The 24,462-nt window shown below is 33.6% G+C and overlaps 1 pseudogene; it reads left to right on the forward strand.

The window, feature by feature from the left end:
- The first annotated feature begins 23,695 nt into the window (after positions 1-23,695).
- Positions 23,696-24,120, forward strand: LOC114043836 (annotated as a pseudogene).
- Positions 24,121-24,462: the final 342 nt, after the last annotated feature.

The following is a 24,462-nucleotide window of genomic DNA, read 5'->3' on the forward strand; positions in this document are numbered from 1 at the left end:
TAATCAGAATGGTATATATATTTTTTAAACTTTGTGATCTTTATACTTTGATTAAGCATTTATATTCTTAATACTTTAGAAATTGTTATGAATCATATTTGTGCCCATTTTTTCTTAATGTAAACACCCATTTAAAATTCATGACATATGGCATAAGGTGATGATATAAACTTTTTTTTTTAACAAAATATTTCTTTTCCTCAACTTCTTTTCAATAGGAAACTCCCTTCCATAATCATAGTAGTTTACATTTTCAGGTTTATAACATATTATTTGAATACAATTACTTCTATTTCTTACTCATGTATTCTCTCTGAGCTGTTTTTATATTAAGACAACCTCAAAATTATTTTGATAATCTCCATTTTATAAGTAGAGTTCAGTTATTGCAATTCTTTATTCATTATTATTTTTTTCTCATTATTTCTATAGAAATCCTATATATTTTTCCAAGTGCATTTAGACATTTTTTGAAATCCAGCTTTGCTAAGTAACCTGCTGGTAGTTTGTTTGGTATGGAAATAAATCTATTAATTAATTTATATAGTATCATCATTTTAATTGACATGGCCTATCATTGGGCAATGATTATATTTCTAATCATTTGATTCTTTATTTAAAAAAAATCTTTATAGTCTTTACTTCTTAAAATCTATTTTATAATCATATTTATTTAAGTCTTGATAATGTCTTGCTATATTGGCAAAGATATGTTATGCATTTTGTAGTTATTCTAAATGTTTTCCTTTCTATTATTATTATGTTATTGTTACATGAAAATGCTAATGATTTTTCTATTTATTTTATATCAAACTAGTTTAATGAAGCTACTACTTTTCTCAATTGATCTTCGTGCTTATTCTTTTTTATTTAAATAAGCAACCATGTAAGTGAAGAACAGTTTACAAAGTAAAATTTGCAATCTATCAACAATTATATGAAAGAATTCTCAATATATTACCCCTAATAAGAAAGAAAAAATTAAAACAAAACTGACATTTCAATTCACACCCTCAAATGAGCAGAGATGATTAAAAAGGAAATAGTGAATGTTTGAGAAGAGGAGGAATGACAAAAACACTAATACACTGATGGTATACCTGTGATTTGGTCCAACCATTGTCAAAAACAATTTAAAAGTATGTAAGAAAAATCAACAAACTATTCATAGCATTGACCTGGTAATCTCACTTTGCACAAATATGCCAATGAATGGGGTCATATATACCTCAGAATATTCATGGTAACATTTCTATGGTTGGAAAAAAAAGTAAATGAAGTGTATACCTATCAACTGTGAGGTAGTTGAAAAAAATGGCATATGAACATAATGCAATACTACTGCATATTGAGAAATGATAACTATGAGAACTCCAGAGTACCATGGAAAGATTTGTATGAAATGAAACAGAATGAAGTATGTAGAATCACAAGAATGATATGGACAAGGACTGTGACAATATCAAAGAAAATGTCACTAATTGGTCATTTTGCCCTTATGAATTATAATGACCAGGTTAATTGTAAGGTTATCAGTCCTGGAGAAAAGGTGATTAGACATTGCTCTTTCTTCTCAGTGTATATATAGAGATAGATTTGTCTATGTGAAGTTATAGATCTATATAAATATAAATATATAGTCATTGTTTTAGTTTGTTTTGCTTAACTTTTTCCTTATTATGACAGAGTTAAAAGATGTGAGAATAGCCTATCAGAAAGTGACTGCAGCATAAAAAGAAAAATAAATAAAATTTGAAATTTGAAAATTGAAAAATAATGTTAATATTGGGTCCAATAATAGTAATTATAGAGTACTTTGAGGTTTTTTCCATTGAAGGCTTTAAAAATACTATGTTTAATCTTCACAACAATGCTGATAGGTAGCTGCAAAAACCCTGCCCTAGGCACTAGGATTAGAAAGATAAATGTATCATGTAGAAAAAATGAGTTTATCATCTAAGAGACTGTGGCACAGTAGGGCAGCATGTACTTTAATAACTATAGTAGAATTGAAAATTAGTACAGTTCAATAGAGAGGTCCAGGCAAAGTTCATTGAAATATTTGAGTAGGTAGTTATTTACCATAATCCGGAATTTGGAAGTGTTCTCCATTCTGGTGTCCTTATTTAATAACCCACATATTCAATAATGATAACAATATTAATTAGGAAATCTCTATTACATGGAAAACTAATTTTGTATTGTTTTAAATGATGATCTGGTGGACTAATAAATTCAACTAAACAATAAGCAAATGATTATTGAACCCAATAACCCTGCTAACATAATCTGTAGTAATAGATCATTTAATGACTTCTACAGCTATGATAGAAGAGATTAACTCACTCAATAAAAATGAAAGTAAAGATTGTTTCCTTTTACTTAAAAAAATGACCAAATTTATTTATCATCATATCTGATTAGTTTTCTGAAAAATTAAATTAATGCTTTTTTAACCCATGTTGCTTTTTTGTTTTCTCCCCAAGGATCCATCATGGACTAAGCCCATTTGTGATTTAGGGTTTTAAGGTATCTTAACTATCTTAGCTAAAGAGTAAATGGAATGTGGTATCAGACAACAGCTCATTTTCTAATTTAAAAACTAAATAATCATTTTTAAGAAGCAATGTATATTGATAGGCAGCAAAGATGAGATGATTAAGGAAGTGCCTTCTCATTTTCCTAATGAAAAAAGTAATTGAATGAACTGCCCCCCAGAAAGAAAAAAATTACACTAGCAGTGCTGTATGGACAGTTCCCAGTTTAGCTGAGTTGTCAGTTTTAAATATACTTACATACATACATACATACATACACACACACGCACACACACACACAACACACACACACATATACGTACATACAGTCATACGGCACAGCTGAAACAATCATTTCCTGTATTATAGAATAAAGACAAATTCCTAATGGATAAATTCAGCTTATATTTTTGAGTTAATTGGCACATAACATTGACTGAATGTTTGTTGAAGATGCAGTATATGTTTCATTAAAGTATGGAGTGGGGGAGAGGTGAAAATAAGTTGTGTTTCTATTCAATTTTCATAAGCATTATACCCACAACCTAAAGTTTCTATAACTTTTTTGAATCCTGTCCTAGCTTAGTCATGTGATCCTGGGGAAGTCACTTAACATCTCTAAACCTTAATTTCCTCATCTGTAAACAGGGCTAATAATGATATAATATTTGCATCACTGCATTTCTGTGTAGCTCAAATGAGATAATATGCAAAAAGTGCTTTGCAAACGTTAAAGCAATCCATGAATGACAGTTGCAGTCATTGGTAGACACAATCTAATTAAACACCTCTTTTCATTGAAGTGGATGAATTGCAGCTGCTTAAGTTTTATTCAAATAGTCCTGGAATTGTGTTTCAGTTGAGGAGACAATATAATCCAGCAGAATAATTTGAGAAAGATGTGTGTAAATTGAAGCTCAATCATTTTCTAGTGGGTGGTGTCAAGTAAGTGGTTTATTCATTGCATGACTCAGTTTCTTCATCCATAAAATATGATGACGCCTACAACCTCATATTGTCACTGGATTTGTAAGTATTCAATGAGTTGCTATATGTGAAAACACTTCAAAAAATAAAAAATAAGAATAATTTTTCAGTAAGTGGTTACACCTTACAGGGGCAAGATCATATCTCGTAATCCCTTGTGAACTTTTTTCTATTTCACTATCATTCCTGAATTCAACATTTTGGAGGCCTTCCTCTGGTTCTGAGAATAATTGGTGTCTACCGGTGCAGCTCCTCAGTAGGCCCATCTCTTTTTTTCCCATTATCAGCCCACTCATTTTTTTCTGGTAATACATGTTCTTGATTTTATGCCACTCATCAGCCCCTCATTGTGAGTAATTACCTACAGTATACTTGTACCTGCCAAGGCTTTTTCCATTGCCTTTCTGGTCATCTGCAATTTTGATTCTTCCAAGATCCCACTATTCAAGGATTGATAGAATCATCTATAATAACATTTGTTTAAATAGATCCACTAACTCATGAGCTCCTTCTTGTGGGTACTACCTTTGCCAGTGCATGTCACAAACCATCCATATCTTTTCATCTTGCACAATCATTTTCCATATTCATTAACAAGTCTTCCCTTGATGATGTTCAGACTAATATCAAAGCCTTCCTCTGGTTCTTTTATTGCTTAGAGATACATTTATTGTTTATAGATACCAATACAACATTCATGTAATCCATTTGTTATCCTTTTCTCAATGTATGTTCAAACAAATATGTATTGATTATAATAGTTAATATTAATAATATAAATTATTTATATAACACTTTAAGGATTGCAAAAAGCAAAATATTATCTCATGTTATCCTCACAACAACCCTGAGAGGTAGAGAATAAGTGACTCGCTCAGGGTCAAACAGCCAAAAAAATGCATGAAGTTAAATCTGAATTTAGGTCTTCCTGATTCTAGCTATAATGTTCTATCCATTGTACTACCTACCTGTTTAATAACAAGTATATAATACACGGAATAGAGAGTACTTGATGCTGAAATATTTATACTAGTGATGGAGCTTCTTCTTTAGTCCTCTCAAAAAAAGGAATAAGTATTGACTGGAGAAGGGCTAAAAAATTGTCATCCATAAATGTAACAGAATATTGCTGAGTCATAAGAAATTATGAGTGGGAAGGATATAGAGAGTCACAGAAAGTTATAAAAATGGATGCAGAGTGAAATAATCAAAACAAGGAAAATATATACAATGATTAACTACATCAATGCAATTTAAGTAAACGTGGTCAAATGTAGTGGACAAGCTTAGGCCTTGTGAAGAGATAAGAAAATATACTTTCTTCCTTTCTCTACAGAGCTCGAGGCCTCTCTGTATGGAAATTTGCATATATTCTCAGACTTGTTGTAATTTTCACTTTTGTTTAACTGCTCCCCCAAATCTCTCCTTTTCATTCTTTGCTGCAATGGATGGCTTGCTGCCTCAGGGAAGATATAGACATATTTGAATATGAAGGTGATACAAAAACCAGAAGACATCAAAAGAAATTAAACAAAAGTCAAATCAACAAGCATTTCTTAATCACCTACATTGCACCAAACTATGTAAAGTTCTAGGAGTACAAAGAAAGCCAAAAATGGTCTTGCTCTTAAGGATATCAAAGTCTAACAGACTGCAAACAATTATATATTTACAAAAAATGTACATAGTCTAAATTGGAAATAATCTCAGAGAGAAAATTCTAAGATCACTGAAGCCTGGAAAAGACTTCTGGCAGAAGGTAGGACTTTAGATGATTCTTGAAGGAGAAAAAAATGAACAAAATTCAATTGATATGTTGTCAACGTTTCATTTGGGGGGAAAAGAATCTACTGAATTTAATAGATTCTTCAATATAATTGAAAGTTTTTATATCTTCTTCCATAATTTGTGCTTCATATTTTTGCTGCCACTCTATCACCTCAACAATCTTCTATTAAGTACCTGGAATAGTGAGCATTCAGGGTATCACTTTAATAAAAGAGAATGCTGTTTGAAATTTTGTGAACAGATTTAAAAACCATATCTAACTATTGTGTTACCATAACTACCTCACACACATTTTCTGTAGTTCTCTGACAGCATGAAATACTTGTATTTCTATGCAATGAGAGTGATTGACAGATGACAATCTCTAGCATAAACATGAAACCATTCACTACTTGTACCAAAGTAGGAGAATCTTTCTCTTCCTCTTTTCTTCTTCCCTTTTAAGTTTTCAGCAGAAATAGGTGGGGTATATTGAGTGGTCAATTAAATTTTTAAATGTAAATGCATTCTTTTTTTTAACTTTATTTCTTTTCTTTTCTTTTTGTTTTGTTTTGGTGAGGCAATTGGGGTTAAGTGACTTGCCTAGGGTCACATAGCTAGTAAGTGTCAAGTGTCTGATCTGAGACCAGACTTGAACGCAGGTCCTCCTGACTCTAGGGCCAGTGCTCTATCCACTGTGACCTAGATTCCTAGGTTCCTAGATACCTAGATTCCCCAAAATGCATTCTTAATAACCAAGAATACTTAGACTCCTTGCTTTTTCTAGTGAGCAGTCTGGTTACCCATCTATACAAACTTTCAGTTTACAAAAACAGAGATACTTAATTCTCTATTTGTAGGCTTAACTCATTCTCTTACCCTCCAACTATTGTTTCATGCCCTTCCCTACCAATCTCTATAACTAATTTGTCCCCTATACAGAAGAACTGCTAAAATCCATGTAGTTGCTCATCACCAGCTCATCAGTTATGCTTGATGACTCTGTCCTTATTTTGAAGGGGATTTGGGGCTGTAAGTCTCTACTTTTTCCTTGTATATCAGGTTCCACCTGATGCTTTGCTTCCAGTATTTGTATCCCTGTATTACTCTTTATACCTGATCTTCAGTTCTTACTATCATACACAATACTACAGATCCTTTGAGACTGAGGCCCTCCTTTACTCTTTCTAGTTGTTTCCAAGTACTTAAATTCTACTCTCAAACCCCAGGACCCATCATGGTGCCTTTGCTACCTACCAGAAGACTTCCTTTACATTGATCAACTGCTAACTTTAACCTCTGATGCCTGTCATATACCAGAATCATGTTCACCAGAAACCTCCCTGTTATCCACTACTAGAACTCTTTAGTAGAGAAGGATATCTTTCCCAATCAGATTTTATGTTTTGCCTTTCTTTGCTAAGTTAAATTCCACAGAGTATTTCCTAAAAATAGACTAAGATGTCTAACCTAACTCCACTTTCCCATAAGTAGAAGTGCTAGTTTAATAAAAAATAATAATAGTCATTTATATACTACTATAATGTTTCCAAAGGACTTCATATCTGCAGCTTCATTTAATCTTCACAACAATCTTATGATGTAGGTACAATAAATATTGTTACTCCATTGTACAGAAGATTAAACTGTGGCTAGTGTGAGAAGAGGATCTAAACTCAGTTTACTTTTTTCTGCTATCCATTGATGGACTGTCCACCATTATCTGCTGATTCTCCTTTATATCTAGATGTTTGACTGACTTTGTTATTATTCTAAGAACTAGCTATGACTTATTCTAGTTAAGTTTTATACAAATGAATTGTTGAACATCTGGAAATGTTATTCTAAGCAACATAACTTTGTTAGCATAAGCCATACAGCTGTAAAGAATATGGAAAAGTAATACCCATTCCTATTAAAAACACTAGAGAGCATAGGAATAAGTGGAGTCTTCCTTAAAACAACAAGTAGCATCTACCTAAAACCTTCAGCAAACATCATATGTAATGGGGAGAAGCTAGAAGCATTTCCAGTAAGATCAGGGGTGAAACAATGATGTCCATTATCACCACTGTTGTTCAATATCATACTGGAAACATTAGCTTTAGCAATAAGAGAAGAAAAATAAATTGAAGGTATTAGAATAGGCAAAGAAGAGACAAAGCTATCAATCTTCGCAGATGATATGATGATACACTTAGAGAATCCTAGAGAATCAAGTAAAAAAACTATTTGAAATAATAAAAACTTTAGCAAAGTTGCAGGCAATAAAGTAAACCCACATAAATCATCAACATTTCTATATATTACCAACAAAACCCAACAGCAAGAGATAAAAAGAGAAATTCCATTTAAAGTTATTGTAGACATTATAAAATATTTAGGAGTCAACCTCCCGAAACAAACTCAATATATGAACACAATTACAAAGCACTTTTCACATGAATAAAGTCAGGTTTAAATAATTGGAAAAACATCAGTTGCTCATTGGTAGGCAGAGCTAATATAATAAAAATGACAATTCTACCTAAACTAATTTACTTATTCAGTGCCATACCAATCAAACTACCAAAAATTATTTTAGAGAACCAGAAAAATAATAACAAGATTCATTTGGAATAACAAAAGGTCCAGAATGTCAAGGGAACTAATGAAAAGAAATTCAGGGGAAGGTGGCCTAGCCATTCCAGATTTTAAATTGTATTATAAAGCAGCAATCATCAAAACTACTTCGTACTGGCTAAGAAATAGAGTAATGGATCAGTGCAATAGATCAATATGCACGATATAGTAGTCAATGACTAAAGTAATCTATTAGTTGATAAATCCAAAGACCCCAGTTTCAGAAATAAGAACTCACTATTTGCCAAAAACTGCTGGGAAAACTGGAAAAGAATATGGCAGAAACTAGGCATAGACCAAAATCTCACACCATATACCAAAATAAAGTCAAAATGGATACATGATTTAGATATAAAGACTGATACTATAAGCAAACTGAGAGAACAAGGAATCATTTGCTTATCAGACTTATGGAAAATGGAAGAATTCATGACCAAACAGGAGATAGAGAACACTACGAAATGCAAAATGGATAACTTTGATTACATTAAATTGAAAAGTTTTTGCACAAACAAATCTAATGCAACCAAGATTAAAAGGAAATTAGAAAATTGGGAAAGAATTTTTACAACCAGTCTCTCTGAGAAGGGCCTCATTTATAAAATATATAGAGAATTAAGTCAAATTGATAAGAATACAAGTCATTCCCCAATTGATAAATGGTCAAAGAATATGAACAGGCAGTTCTCAGCTGAAGAAATTAAAGCCATCTATAGTCATATGAAAAAATGCTCTAAATCACTATTGATTAGACAAATGCAAATCAAAACAAATCTGAGGTACCACATCACACATATCAGATTGGCCAACATGACCAAACAGGAAAATGATAAATGTTTGAGAAGATGTGGGAAAATTGGAACACTAATGCATTGTTGGTGGAGCTGTGAAATGATCCAACCATTTTGGAGAGCAATTTGGAACTATGCCCAAAGGGCTATAAAAATGTGCATGCCTTTTGACCTAGCAATAGCACTTCTAGGGCTATATCCCAAAGAGATCATACAAATGGGAAAAGGATCCACGTGTACAAAAATAGTTATAGCAGCTCTTTTTGTGGTGGCAAAGAATTGGGAATTGAGGGAATGCCCATCAATTAGGGAATGGCTGAAAAAGTTTTGGTATATGAATGTAATGGAATACTATTGTGCCATAGTAAATGAGGAGCAGGCAGACTTCAGAAAAACCTGGAAAGACTTGTATGGACTGATGCTGAGTGAAGTGAGCAGAACAAGGAGAACATTGTACACAGTAACAGCCATGTTTTGTGATGACTAATATTGATAAGACTTAGCCCTTCTCTGCAATGCAAGGATCTAAGACATCTCCAAAGGTCTCATGATGGAAAATGCTATCCACATCCAAAGAAAGAACTAGGGAGTATGAATGAAGATCGAAGCATAGTATTTGCTACTTTTTTTCTTCTGTTGTGTTTTGTTTCCTCTTTCTGGTGGTTCCTCCTATTGGTTCTCATTCTTCCTTACAATATCACTAATGTGAAAATATGTTTAATAGGAATATATATGCATAGCTTATAGCAGATTGTGTGTCATCTTGGGGAGGAAAGCAGGGAGGGAGGGGGAGAAAAATTTAAAACTAAAAAGCTTATGGAAGTGATTTTTGATAAATCAAAATAAATTAATAAAAAAAAGTTCAACAGATGTAAAAAAAAGAACTATAAATGGATGATACAACAAAAAAAATATGGAAAAGTCTTATACAAGGCATAGGGTTATGAGATTCAGAACCAGAAATAATGTTTGGTAAATACTGGTTTTAACCTTTCTTTTTAAAGATGAAGATACTGAGGCACAGATGGAATAATTTACTTGCTCAAGATTATACAATCAAAAAGCAACAGAACCAGGATTCAAATCCTCATCCTTTTACTCCAAATCCAGGGCTCCTCCTATTATAAGGGAGAATAGAAATGTAATGGAGGGAGGGTCCTCTTTTGTCCTTATGATCAATCAGTCAATAAACACATTATTCACCTACTACATTCCAAACACTGTGCAAGGCATTGGACATGCATTGTTCATATATACCAACCCCCACAAAAGCAAATATGGAGGCTTTCAAGTCTATCAATGGTTAACAAATAATACCTGATAAAGTTCATCTCTCAGACTCCTTTACACTTATTCCTACTCCTGTTAATATACTGAGTCTGAGCTTTATGACAGCACTCACAGAAAATACAACTGAGTGAAATTGAAACTGACATATTGAATCGTGTATATGCTAGAGTGTAGTCAGGCAGTTATTTGCTTGCCCGTTAATAAAAGTTTATGAAGTGACAGGGTAGGAGAAGCAAAGCTGAGAAGGATAAACAGTGTGTGGAAGGAACTCCAACAGGAAGTTGAGAAAACCTTCAGACACACTAAGACTTCAACCTTTCATAATTTAATGGGAAACTCTTCACCTGAGATATTTAATAATTACCAGAAAACCAAATCAACTGAAATCCAGTAGATTCACCCATATTGAAAGGCTAGAAATTCACTTTGCAAAAAGAGTTGAAATAAATTTTATTAGACTGTTCAGTATGGTAATGTAAAACCCATTATACCGAGATAGAGAAAACATAAGGAAGATTTCACCAACTTGTCAAAATATAAAGAGCCAGGACTAGATGTAGGCAAAGTACACAGCTACCCACTGTAATATGCCATAGAGTCTGAAAGGGAATTTTTTTTTATATTTTTGTAATTGCATATATTTTAATGCCAAAATTCTGATATCCACATAATGGTCATTTTATTTCATGATAATGATTTATTCAGTGCCTATTTGCCAAGCACTGAACTTGGCACTAGGGATGATACAAAGACAGAAGTGAAGTAGTTCCTGCCATGAAGGAGCTTACATTCAATTAAGAGAAACAACATGCACATGTTGTTATTATATATAAAATGGATAATACAGTGACATATGTGGAGACAGCACAAGCAAAATTGGGGGGAGGGAGTGACAATACTGCTCATGATCACTTTCTTGCCACAGAAAAGTTGCCATAGACAAAACAAACAAGCAAACAAATGAACAAGGAACCAACAACCTAATGAACAAATAAATAAATCATGCTAGTTCCATTTCTGCTGGATAGCAGTCTACTTCTAGTCCTATTCTTAAAGCTTTTCTCATTTGGCAATATTTTCCTAAACCTGTTTTAAGCCAGCAAAGGGTCAATCTCTAAGCTATGATGAATTATCTGATGCACATGAACAGGGCAACCCTAGATAAGTCACTTAACCACCCTGGGCCTCAGTTTCCTTCTCTGTAAATTGAGATCAGACTAAGTTGCCTCTGAGTTCCCTTCTGACTTTAATCTGTGATCCCATAAGCATGTGGCACTAGAACATACAACTTGGAGTTAGAAAAATCTGAATATGGGTCTTTCCTCAGACACTTTTAAACTATGTGATCCTGGGCAATTCACTTAACATCTCTCAGCTTCAATTTCCTCATCTGTAAAGTAGGAGTAATAATAATAGCACTTGCATCATGGGAATGTTGTAAGAATAGAAAAAAATAACATAAGTAAAGTGTTTTTCACATGGTAAAATGCTATATAAATGCTAACAATTATGAGAGTGGGACCTTTATGGAGGTCAGCAAGACAGATAAAATTAAAAGATGGAGTTAATAAAGTTAAGCAGTCAAGTGGAACAATGGATAAGTTCTGGCCTAGAGTTAGGAAGATCTATTTTCAAATCCAACCTCAAACATTTAGTAGTTGTGTGACCCTTGGCAAGGCAATTAACTTCAATCTATCTCAGTATTCTGATCTGTAAAAGGCAGATGATAGTAGTTTCTACTTCTCAGGATTGTTGTGAGGATCAAATAATATTTGTATGTTGTGAGGATCAATGACAATTGTGAAGTGCTTAGCATATAACCTGACACATACTAGGCACTTAATAAATGTTTATTCCCTTCCATTCAAGAAGGATAATAAGGTAGAATAAACATTCCAAAATATTGCATTTAGTTTCTAAATATTATCTATATTTTCCAGTGACTCTATTTATTCTATTTAATCAGTGGTTTGTCTATTTTTAATATCATACATGTTCTTTATGGGAGGAATCACGTTCACAAAGATGGTGAAGTTCTGCAGATGGTTTTCATAGTTTTGATAGTTCAGGTCAAAAATGGAATTTATCTTACTTGCAAAATTAGTTATGCCTCATTACATCATAATAAGCTTCCTTGGGAAATATAAATAACAGAGAGGCAAGATATGGTCTACAGAGCACAGGTGGATAAGTTGATGTAAGTACAAAAATGCATATCTCTTCAGATAGCTCAATTAATATCTTTGTGAAATATTCTTGAGAAATAGAGTTATACAAATGTTACATATTGGTCACTTATAAAATTTTATTTTTGATTACAGATAGCTCTGGATTAGTGCTATCAATGAATCCCTTGAAGAGCCTCTTTTTTCCCCAAATTCACACTATTCAAAGTTATAATTATGCAAAATATGGCAACTGGTTCAATGGTAATACTTAGTGAAAATTCAAACAATGCAACAAGTTCAGGGATTTCATTATTTGCACTAATCAGTAACTAAATATTCTCTCATTTTGTTTCTTTTTTTTTTTTTTACTTTTTTAAGGCATTTGAGGTTAAGTAACTTGCCCAGAGTCACACAGCTAGTAAATGTCAAGTGTTTGGTCTGAGGCCAGATTTGAACTCAGGTCCTCCTGACTTCAGGGTTGGTGTTCTATCCACTGCACAACTTAGCTGCCCCTCTCATTTTGTTTCTAATGAAATCTTATTGGAAGTTTCTATGGTTGGTGAGTGTAGGTCATAGAAACTAGAGGCAGCAGTTACCAGTACACCCCCCAATGTCCTTTCACTAATATTCTTGTCATTAGTATCATAGACTCCAGTGGGAGGAGTGTGCTGATTATGTCACTGAACCAATCCTAATCTTACCATTCTCCTTCCTCTTCTTCAGGAAATCTGGCAACTATAGAGATGACTTTCAGAATAAACATTGTCTTCTCTAAGGGAATAAGCCAACTTTCCTGACAGTGTCTCCCCATCCTGGAGACAGTTATGCTGTGTATTGAGTCTACTCATTCCACGGTATTTATGCACAAATGTCTGAATTGTTAATAGTGACTGAGCTCTGTTCTTCTATGGATGAGACAAGTTACAGTCAGTTTAAATAGGTATTTGGCCAGTTCATTGTCTAGACTGAGAGTACAGACTTGGTAACTTATTTACCTAGAATAGAAGCATAAAACTAGATTTGGAAGGAACTTCAAAAGTCATGTAGTCTTATTCCTCTTCTTTTATGGATGAGAAAATGGGGCCCAGGAAAGTTACATTACTTACCCAAGGTCACAAAGGCAGTAAGTGATGGACACAGGAATTCACCCAGGCCCTCTGACTGCAGTCAACATTCTTTTCACTCTATCATGTTAAACTGACCAGACTTTTACTGAGAGAGAAACTTATAGATTCAAGTTGAAGTGAAGGCAAAATACTTGTAGAACTAGACAAATTCAATCAGTTTTTTCTTAATTAAAATCCAAAAATTATGAAATAAGTTGGTCTGAATTACCCAAATACTTGAAGATTACCTAAGGTTTGCTAGTTGTTGTAGGATTTTTTACATAGAATTATTGAGATTCTTCCTTGCATATATCTTCTTCCTACTTTATCAAGAAGAATGTAAGCTTGTTGAGGTCATGGATGATTTTGCTTTTACCTTCATATTCATTACACCTAGCACAATACTGGGCACATATTTTAGTAGGTGCTTAATAAATACTTGTTGAACTGGATTTTCTCTTCATCATTATCTTCATATTCTATCATGTTAGTTGGGATTGCTACACACCTACAAAAAGAACATATGGGCTAATCTCTACCCATTCTCAGACACTGTGAATTGTAGTAGGTGTTTGTGTTTACTCTTTTCTTAAAATTACCTAAAGATTCATCTTTTAAATCCTGAATTTAACAGATAATAATTGTTATTGTCAGTAGAATTAAGTACAATTATCATTTTATGATGACATTTAATATGCATAAAATATCTCTGCATAGCAGTGTGGTGGAAATAAAGCAGGCAACTTTTAAAAAATCTCTTGTGTTGTTTTTTATTTTTGTTGCAGTTAAATAAATATTGCATAATATAGGTTACAATAACATTCCTTTGTCAAAAGACAAGGCCAGCCTAGAAAAGAATGGAAAAAGTCAGCAACTGAGTAGAGAGAATAAACAAAACAGTTTTCTTTCTCAGCTAGTCTTTTTTAAATCACTAAAACTGGAAAACATATAACCCAACAGCCCACAAACTAAATCCTTGCATAATATTATACTGTTGCTTATTTATAGTCTATGATGTGATAGCACATGTTACAAGACCCCTATGTTCTTAAGACTGAAATTGTAATCTTACACCTGTATACACTTAGTATATTTGTGTACATTATCATGTATGTTTATAAAGACATTACTGTGACATCAGATGTTTCAAGCAATTTTTTTTCTTTCTAGTGGTTATAATTTTACACCATTATACCTACTCTTTTTCTTTTTGGCATCTAGATGGCCTAATATGTAGAATGTTGGGCTTGGAGTAAGAAAAATTTGAGTTCAACTCCTGCCTCTGACACTTATTTTGCTATGGATCTTGACTACTTAACCTCTCAGTCTCAGTTTCTACAATTATAAAATGGTAATAATAATAATAATAGTAACAACTTCACAGTTATAAGAATCAATAGTGATAACATTTAAAATTATTTGTAAACCTTAATGTGCTATATACATACAAACAATAGGTATTGTTATTGTAGATGTGGTTATTTTTATTATGCTTGTGAAGTACATTTTCTGGATGGAGTTGTTATAGTCTACGACAATAAAGCTAAGCAAAGTTAAATTCATAGTGGGACCAAATGAATATTCTCAGTTCATAATTCTAAGCAAGTTGGAGGACAAAGCATTTTGTATGAAAAAAATGGAATTTTTAGTAGACTGTGATACCAATATGTGTGAACAATATGGCATAAGAGTCAAACAAACAAACAACCTAGTGAGATTTCTGGCTACATTGAGTGCTATGGTAACCAGAATTTGGGTTGTGGTCAGTCATGAACAGAGTCTGGTTTCAGCTCCTAATATGTAGAGGGACTTTATCAAAAGTAATCATAATTATCTCATGATATTTACTTTAAGACTGTATTATTATAAATATAACATCTTAAGGATATAGAGATAAATAAGACAAAGAAGTAGATTGAGAATTTTTATCATTATGACATGTGATTTGCCAACACACAAGAGAAAAATACAAAGAAAACCATAGTATTAAAGAATCAGTGGAGACCTAACCAAAGAGGGAAGTTCGGCATTTTTAAATGCAAGTTCAATGTGAATATTACCAGGAACATAGAGCGAACCCTCCATCCTCCAGTTGAAATTCTGACTCATCTCATGAAAGTCTATGCTAATAGATTATAAAAAGAGTAAAATAACAGATCTGGAATTACTATCTGAATGACATTTGGAGTGGTATCAAATAAGAGTAACAAATGCAGATATCTTGGAGACTTAAGGACAGTGGACTACAAATATCTGAATATGAGGTCTTGTGTCCAAAAGGGAAAGGACAATCCTAGTTATGTTTGAGCAGTGTGCTTTTTCAGTCATGCAGTCATGTGGAGTTAGAAAAATACTTTTCAGAATGCGTGAAAAGATAGGATAATACCACGATACTCTTCCATAGTCAAACCATATCTGGAGATATGGGTTCCTTCTATGTTGAGTAGACTAGAGAAGCTGGATCATCTTGAGAGAGACCAGAAGAGGAAGACAAATATAAGAAAGGATCTCAAGATCATGCCATGCAGATTGACCAAAGGAATTGAGGGAGTTTAGCCTAGGGAAGAGAAGACAATCACAATGAGGGAAGGGAAGTAAGAAGAGATGACGGAAATACATTTACACCAAGAAGCGAAATTACAGATAATCCAATCTACAACCTCACATTGCATAAATGAGGAAAAATGCACCTCTGACAAGTTATATGAGATCATCTCTCATGTTCCTTTTGCTTTAAAGCCTATGATCCTAAAATTTAGAGCAAATGGGGAGTGGGACAGACTTAATCTACAACTATATATGTTTCAAGATGGGTTCTGTAAGAGGAGAAAAATGTAATATAATCAGCAATGATGTGACCTTGTGGATGCTTAGGAAGAGGGAGGTAATGTGCTTTTAGGAATTTCTACCTTTACTATTATAGCAGGAGTTTACAAATAACCACAGACAAAATTTTGTGCTTCGGGTGATTGTGGTATATTTCCTAATACCTGACATAGGCCCACATTCATTTTGGTAAAACACTCTTAGAATGATTGGATCATAAAACCAGTTCCCGTTTTAAAATGTGCACTTCCAGGAACAAATGTGAACTGCTTTCTATGCCCCTCATAACTTAAGAGTACTCCTATCTCTCTAGTCTTATTACACCATACTCCCCAATATGTACTCTTCAATCCAGTGGCATTGTTCTCCTGGCTGTTCAAGAACAAGACACTCCATCTTTTGGCTCCCTTTATTTTCTCTTGCTGTCCCCCATGCCTGGAAGATTCTCCCTCCTCTGTTCTGACTACTGACATCCCTGTCTTACTTTAAATACCAACTAAAACACCACCTACTACTGGAAGCCTTCCTTAATCCCTCTCAATTCCAATGCTTTTCCTCTCTTAATTGCTTCCTATTTATCCTTTATATACCTTGCCTTTCATAGATTTATTTACATGTTGTCTCTCCCTTTAGATTGTAAGTTCTTTGAGGGCAAGGACTGTTGCCTCTTTTTGTATTCTTAGCACTGAGCACAGTTCTTGGCACATAGTAGACACTTAATAAATGTTTATTTATCAATTGATTTCTTCAAAGACTCTTTAGACAAAATCCATTCATTCATCTTAGAGAATTCTATTGGTTCTTGGTTTGATTATAATGTGACCCTTCCAGTAACCCAGGAATGAATCTTTCAAAGTCTGGACTACAGGGCAAACAATTCTGGCTTGTGTCTTATCCTAATGGTGTGCAGAAACTCTTTAAAGGCTCATCATACATTATTCTATCCACTAGGGAGACTTAGGAGTTTAACGGAAGAAATGGAGAAGTGCTTTGGATAAATCACTTAAACTTTCTGGGCCTCAGTTTCTTCAGCTGTAAAAATGAAAGGATTATACTAGATGATCTCTAAGAGTTTTTCCTCATCTCCAAATCCTATCATATTGTGATATCTCCAGGGATTTCCAGATTCACTAGAGTGTCAGGGCAAAAACAAACCAACAAAAAAAAAACAGTATGTTGAAGAAGAAAATGACAATTTCAGTGAAATTTGGTAATAAAACAGTTTTAAAATCTATTCATACACCAATGTTCCTACCTGCTTTGGGTTAACTAGTGTTTCTGGAAAATAACCTTTTTCCATTTAAAGAAAATAGGAACATAAATGTACTGTTGGTTGAGCTGTGATTTGGTATAGCCATTCAGGAAAGTCTTTTGGAACTATGACACCAAATTCACTCAATCATCCATAATTCCTGACCATTACTAGGTTTATACTCCAAAGAGTTAAAAAAAAAGATGAAAATGATCTATGTGTACAAAAATATTTATAGAAATTTGATTTGTAGTAGCCCCAAACTCAAAAAATAATGAATATAGAACTAGGAAATCACCAAACAAATTACTGCATTGCAATGTTACAGAATACTATTGCAATAAAAGAAAAAATAAAATGGACCGTTTGAGAGGAAACTGGGAAGACCACTATGGATTGGTGCAGATTGAAGTCAACAGAACTAAGAGAATTATATAATGACAACAATATAAAGAATATCAAATCTAAAATACTTTAGAACTCTGATTAATGAAATGATGAATCATGATGCTAGAGGACTGAAGAAGAATATTTTGTTATCTGGTGCAGACAGCTGGTGGCACAGTGAATAGAGTGCTGAACCTAGGATCACCTAAGTTAAAATCTAGCCCCATAAAGTAACTAGTTTTGTGACCCTGGGGCAAATCACTTAATATTTGTTGCCTCAGTTTCCTCAACTGTAAAATAGGAATAATAAAACATCTACTTAGCAAGGTTGTTATGAAAATCAAATAAGATAATATTTAATGTATGTGATATACATGTATATATGTATATGCACATTTGTATTATGTATGCATGTGTGTGTATTTGTTCCCTTTCCCTTCTACCAGATGTGAGAAGTGATGGATTTGAAATGTAAAATGAGATATGTATTTTTGGATATGGCCAACAATGAGGATTTTTTCTGTATTATATGTATTTGTTATAACAGTTTTATTTTTATCTTATTCTTTTGATTGTTCTATTGAGGGAGGAAAAATAAATGGAAAAATAATAAATGCATGTAAATAAATAAATAAAATAAAAATGGAGAAAATAATCTTTTTCTTTTGCACTATCTATTCATTTAAAATTTGGCACTCACAATGCAATTCAAAACAAATAAAATAACAATAAAACAAGCATTTGTTAAATGTCTACTAAGGTCAGCATGAGAGGCAATCCAGAATAGTGGATATAAAGATGGACTTGAAGTCAGGAAAACCTGACTATAAACTTTGTCTTTACTCCTGTATAACCCTAAACATTTAATCTTTCTTTGCCTTGTAGAATTCTCTAAGACTCAACTACTAAATTAAAGTGCTTTATCTGGTAGTTGAAATTGCCTTAATGAGTTCCCGCTTATGAGAAAAATTAAAAATCATATCTATATTGACTTACTCCATTTTCCTCTGTCTTTGGAAAACTACTTAACACAGGGATCAGTACAAGTTGGTGATTCCTCAAGGGCTTTTCACTCTATGATACAAACAAAATTTGAAGGTAGTCAACTAAAATATACAAGATTGTAATATTAGAGAGTATTTTTAAAGTGCTATGTGAGGTGTGAAGCAAAAAAGGTTGTTACTGCCATGGGTTGAGGTATGGCATGGAGAAAGAGATTAATTCATTCCTAATTCATAAGTTAATGTTAATAATTTTAACATCTAAATTAAAAATTGAAACTTTTTTTGTTTCACACTTCATACACAATACAATAATAAATTTGGTTCTGAGCTAATAGAGGCAAATAGTACAAGAGTACAGTTTTTTTTCTTCTGAAAATCTTCAAAATCTCATATTTTCTGTTTCCTAAAACTCTTCAAATTCAATCTAATAAATATTAATGAAGTCCCTGATCTCAGTAAGATATTGTGCTATGTGCCAGGGGTACAAAGATTTAATCTGGTCTATATCTTTTGTTTTTCTTTTTTCCCCATTTAATGGTATTTTATTTGTTCCAATTACACATAAAGATACTTTTCAACATTCATTTTTGTGAGATTTCAAGTTCAATTTTTCCCTCTTCTCCTCCTGCCCAAGACATCAAGCAAACTAATAAGAAATATCAGAACCAAAGGGAAAAAAATTATGATTAAGAAAAAAAATGAAAAGAATATGTTTTGATCTGTGTTCAGACTCCATAGTTCTTTCTCTGGATGTGGATAGCATTTTCCACCATAAGTTTTTTGGAATTGTCTTGGATAATTGTTTTGCTGAGAAGAGCTACTTCAATTATAGTTGATCATTGTACAATGTTCTATTAATGTGTACAATGTTCTCCAAGTTCTGCTCACTTCACTCAGCATCAGTTCATAGAAGTCTTTTCAGATTTTTTTTCTGAAATCTACTTGATCATCATTTCTCATAGCATAATAGTATTTCACTGCATTCATATACCACAACTTGTTCAGCAATTCCCCAATTGATGGGTATCCCCTCAATTTCTAGTTCTTTGTGACCACAAAAAGCTGTTATGAATATCTTTGTACATGTGGGTCCTTTTCTCTTTTTTATATCTTTGATACAGATATAATAGCAGTCTTGCTGAATCAAAGGGTGTGAACAATTCTGCAGCCCTTTGAGCATAGTTCCAAATTCCTGTCCAGAATGGTTGGATCAGTTCACAACTAAACCAACAATGTATTAGTGTTCCAATTTTCCCACATCTTCTTCAACATTTGTCATTTTCTTTGTCATATTAGTCAATACGATAGGTTTCAGGTGGTACCTCAGAGTTGTTTTAATTTGCATTTCTCTAAGCAATTAGTGATTTAGAGGATTTTTATATGACTACAGACAACTTTAATTTCTTCATCTGAAAACTGCCTGTTCATAACCACTTATCAATTGGGAAATGACTTGTATCCTTATACATTTGACTTAGTTCTCTGTATATATGAGAAATAAGGCTTTCTTCAGTAGCACTGCCTGTAAAAATTGTTTCCCAGCTTTCTTCTTTCCTTCTAATCTTGGTTGCATTGGTTTTGTTTGTGCAAAACTTTTCTAATTTGATGTAATCAAAATTATTTATTTTGCATTTCATAATGTTCTCTATCTTTTGTTTAATCCTTTTTCTTTCTTTCTTACTTTCTACCTTTCTTTGCTTACACACATTGGACAGGCAAACTATTCCTTCCTTGCTCTCCTAATTTGCTTATGGTATCACCCTTTATGTCTACATCACATACCCATTTCAATACCCATCTTGGTATACGGTATGAAATGTTGGTCCATGCCTAGTTTCTGCCATACTATTTTCCAGTTTTCCCAGCAGTTTTTGTCAAATAGAGAGTTCTTATCCCAGAAGCTGTAGCCTTCGGGTTTATTAAATAGTAGATTACTATAATCATTGACTACTGTGTCTTGTGTACCTAACCTATTCAACTGATTTACCATTCCATTTCTTATCCAGTACCAAACAGTTCTGATGATTGCTGCTTTATAATATAGTTTTAGATCTGATATGGCCAGGCCATCTTCCTTTGCAATATTTTCTTTATTCCTTAATATTCTTCACCTTTTGTTCTTCCATATAAATTTTGTTGTTATTGTTTCTAGCTCTATATTTTTTTTGGTAGTTTGATTGGCATGATGCTGAATGAGTAAATTAGGCAAAATTATCATTTTTATTCTATTAGCTCAGCCTACATATAAACAATTGAATTTTTCCTAATTATTTAGATCTGACTTTATTTGTGGGAAAAGTGTTTTGTAATTGTGTTCATATAGTTCCTGGGTTTGTCTCAGCAAGTAGACTCTCAAATATTTTATATCATCTACAGTTATTTTAAATGGAATTTCTCTTTCTGTCTCTTGCTGCTGAGTGTTATTGGTAAAATATAGAAATACCGATTATTTATATGGGTGTATTTTGTATTCTGTGACTTTGCTAAAGTTGTTAACTAGTTCAAGTAGTTTTGTTTTTAGTTGATTCTCTAAGTATACCATCATATCATCTGCAAAGAGTTAATTTTGTTTTCTCATTGCCTAGTCTAATTCCTTCAATTTCATTTTCTTATCTTATTGCTAAAATCAACAATACTAGTAAAATATTGCATAATAGTGGTCATAATCGGTGTCATTGTTTTACCCTTCATCTTACTGGGGAAGTTTCTAGCTTATCCCCATTACATATACTGCTTGCTGATAGTTTTGGATAGATATTACTTATCATTTTAAGGAAAACTCCTTTTATTCTTATGTTCTCTAGTGTTTTAATAGAAATGGGTGCTGTATTTTATCAAAAGCTTTTTCTGCATCTATTGAGATAATCATACGATTCCTCTTGGTTTAGTCATCGATATGATCAATTATGCTGATAGTTTTCCCAATATCAAACTAGCCCTGCATTCCTACTATAAACCCCACCTGGTCATAGTGTATTATCCAGGTAATAAATTATTGTAATCTTTTTGCTAATATTTTATTTAATATTTTGGCTTCAATATGCATTAGGAAATTGTTCTGTGATTTTTTTCTCTGTTTTGGCTTTTCATGGCTTATGTATCAGCACTACATTTTCAACATAAAAAGAATTTATCAGGACTCCTTCACCTATTTTTCCAAATAATTTATATAACATTGGAATTAATCATTCTTGATATGTTTGGTAGAATTCACTTGCAAATCCATCTGGCCCTGATGATTTTTTTTCCTTAGGGAGTTCATTGATGGCTTGTTCAATTTATTTTCCTAAAAAGGGGTTATTTGAGTATTTTATTTCAATTTAATATAATCAAAATTACTCATTTCATATCTCATAATACTCTCTATCTCTTGTTTGTTCACAAATTGTGTAAGATATTGGTCTATGCCCAATTTCTGCCAGACTGCTTTTCAGTTTTCCCAACAATTTTTACCAAATAATGAATTCCAAGACCTCTAAGCCTTTAATACAGAAACCATGAAGCCTTGTATAATTCTGACTGTGACTCTTTGATATGTGAATTGTTTCTTTCTGCAGTATTTTATCCTGGACCTGATAATTCTGGAATTTAACCACAATATTCTTTGGGGTTTTCATTTCAGTATCTCAGGAAGTGATCAGTGGATTTTTTCAATGACTATTTTATCCTCTTTTTCTAGGATATCAGGGCTGTCTTTTTATCTTTTATTCCTCCTTTTCCATTTGGTCAATTTTAGTTTTTAAAGAGTTTTTTTTTCCTTCAAGGGATTTTTTTTTCCATTTGACTAATTGTATTTTTTAAGGAGTTGTTTTCTTCAGTCAGTTTTTGTCCATCCTTTTCCAAGCTGTTGACTCTCTGTTGCATAACGCTCATGTCTTGTCCCATTTTTTTCTTCTACCTCTCTTATTCGATTTTTAAAAACATTTTTGAGGGGCAACTAGGTGGTGCAGTCAATAGAGCACCAGCCCTGGAGTCAGGAGGACCTGAGTTCAAATCAAGCCTCAGACATATAACACTTACTAGCTGTGTGACTCTGGGCAAGTCACTTAACCCTAATTGCCTCAAAGAAAGAAAGGAAGAAAGAAAGAAAGAACATAAAACTTTTTGAGCTCTTCCAAGAAGGCTTTTTGGGCTTTGGACCAGTTCATGTTCCACTTTGAGGTTTTGCTTATAGCCATTTTGACAGTGTGGTCTTCTTCTGAGTTTGTTTTGATCTTCCTTATTGCCTAGTAGCTTTCTATTGAATAGGCTCTTTTCTGGTTTCTGCTCATCTTTAAGCCTATTTTGTGATTTTTAAAGTTGTGTTCTACTCCTGAGACACATGGGGCACTGTCCCAAGCTTCTCGCACTGGGAACCAGGGGTCAGATCACTGACTTTCTGCACTGGGGCCTCTGTGGCTTGCAACTTGCTCACTTCACTGGGGTGTGTTGTACCTGTTGTGCTGGGGTTCTGGGGCTGACAGTTTGCCTTCTGCACCATGGCTAGAGGCCTCACAGCTGGCTTGCTGTGCCACTGGGCTGGGACCGAGGGACCACAGTGGCTGATCTGTGCTGTGGCTAAGAGACTCCTGATGACTTGCCTGGAAACTGCACTGGGCTGTGCTCTCCTTTTACCCAAATGAAACGGACTTTTCCTGAAGTCCTTCTAAACTATCCTAAGCTGTAAAAATGTTTCACTCCATCTTTTTATGGGTTATAGGCTTGAGTTCACGCTTCCTGAGGGAAACTGAGGAGAGCTCAGGTGACTTCCTGTCTTCTCTCCACGATCTTGGCTCCACCAATTTGTTCTATGTCTTACAATAATGATATCCCACATATTCTACCCATTAGGAAAACAAGGTTTTGATGGAGGAAACAGAGAAGTGACTGGGATGAATCACTTAAACTTTCTGGATATCACTGTAATATAAAAGGATGCTTTTAGAAATTTTGTGAGTCTTTCTGGCTCTGTGATCACCATGGCACCCATGAAGAAATCTGTGATGAAGGGCAGCAAGAAAAAGAAGCAAGTCCTTAAGTTTACCCTGGATTGTACCTATCTTGTGGAAGATGAGATTATGGATGCAGCTAATTTTGAGCAGTTTTTACAAGAATGCATCAAAGTGAACAGAAAGGCTGGCAACCTCAGTGGCGGTGTCATAACCATTGAGAGAAGCAAGAGTAAGACAACTGTGACATCAGAGGTGCTATTTTCTAAAAGGTATTGAAGTACCTGACAAAGAAACACTTAACGAACAATCTTCCAGATTGGCTGTGGGTGGTGGCCAACAGCAAGGAGAGTTATGAATTACGGTACTTCCAGATCAACCAGGACAAAGAGGAGGAAGAAGAGGAGGAGGGTTTAATCCAGATCTTCTTGGGTCTGGAAACATTTTGTATATGATCTTGAATAAAACTTGAACCAAAAAAAATAAAAATTTCGTGAACAGTTATGAAAATCATCACTATCTGCCAAGATACCATGACTACCTCACACATATTTTCTGTAGTTCTCTGACAGCAAGAAAGACTTGCCTTTCTGAGCAATGAGAATGATTTATTAATGACATCCTCCATTTACTGCTTCCACCAAATTAGAAATCTTTCTCTTACATATTTATGTTTCATTTTTCAGCAGACATGGGTGGGATAGATTGTGTTGTTGGTTGAAATTTTAAATGCAATACATTCTTAATAGCCAAGGATTATACTAGGTGATCTCTAACAGTTTGTCTCCATCTCTAGA

Source organism: Vombatus ursinus, unplaced genomic scaffold, assembly GCF_900497805.2.
Source record: "Vombatus ursinus unplaced genomic scaffold, bare-nosed wombat genome assembly UNPS02014770.1, whole genome shotgun sequence".
Taxonomy (NCBI): domain Eukaryota; kingdom Metazoa; phylum Chordata; class Mammalia; order Diprotodontia; family Vombatidae; genus Vombatus; species Vombatus ursinus.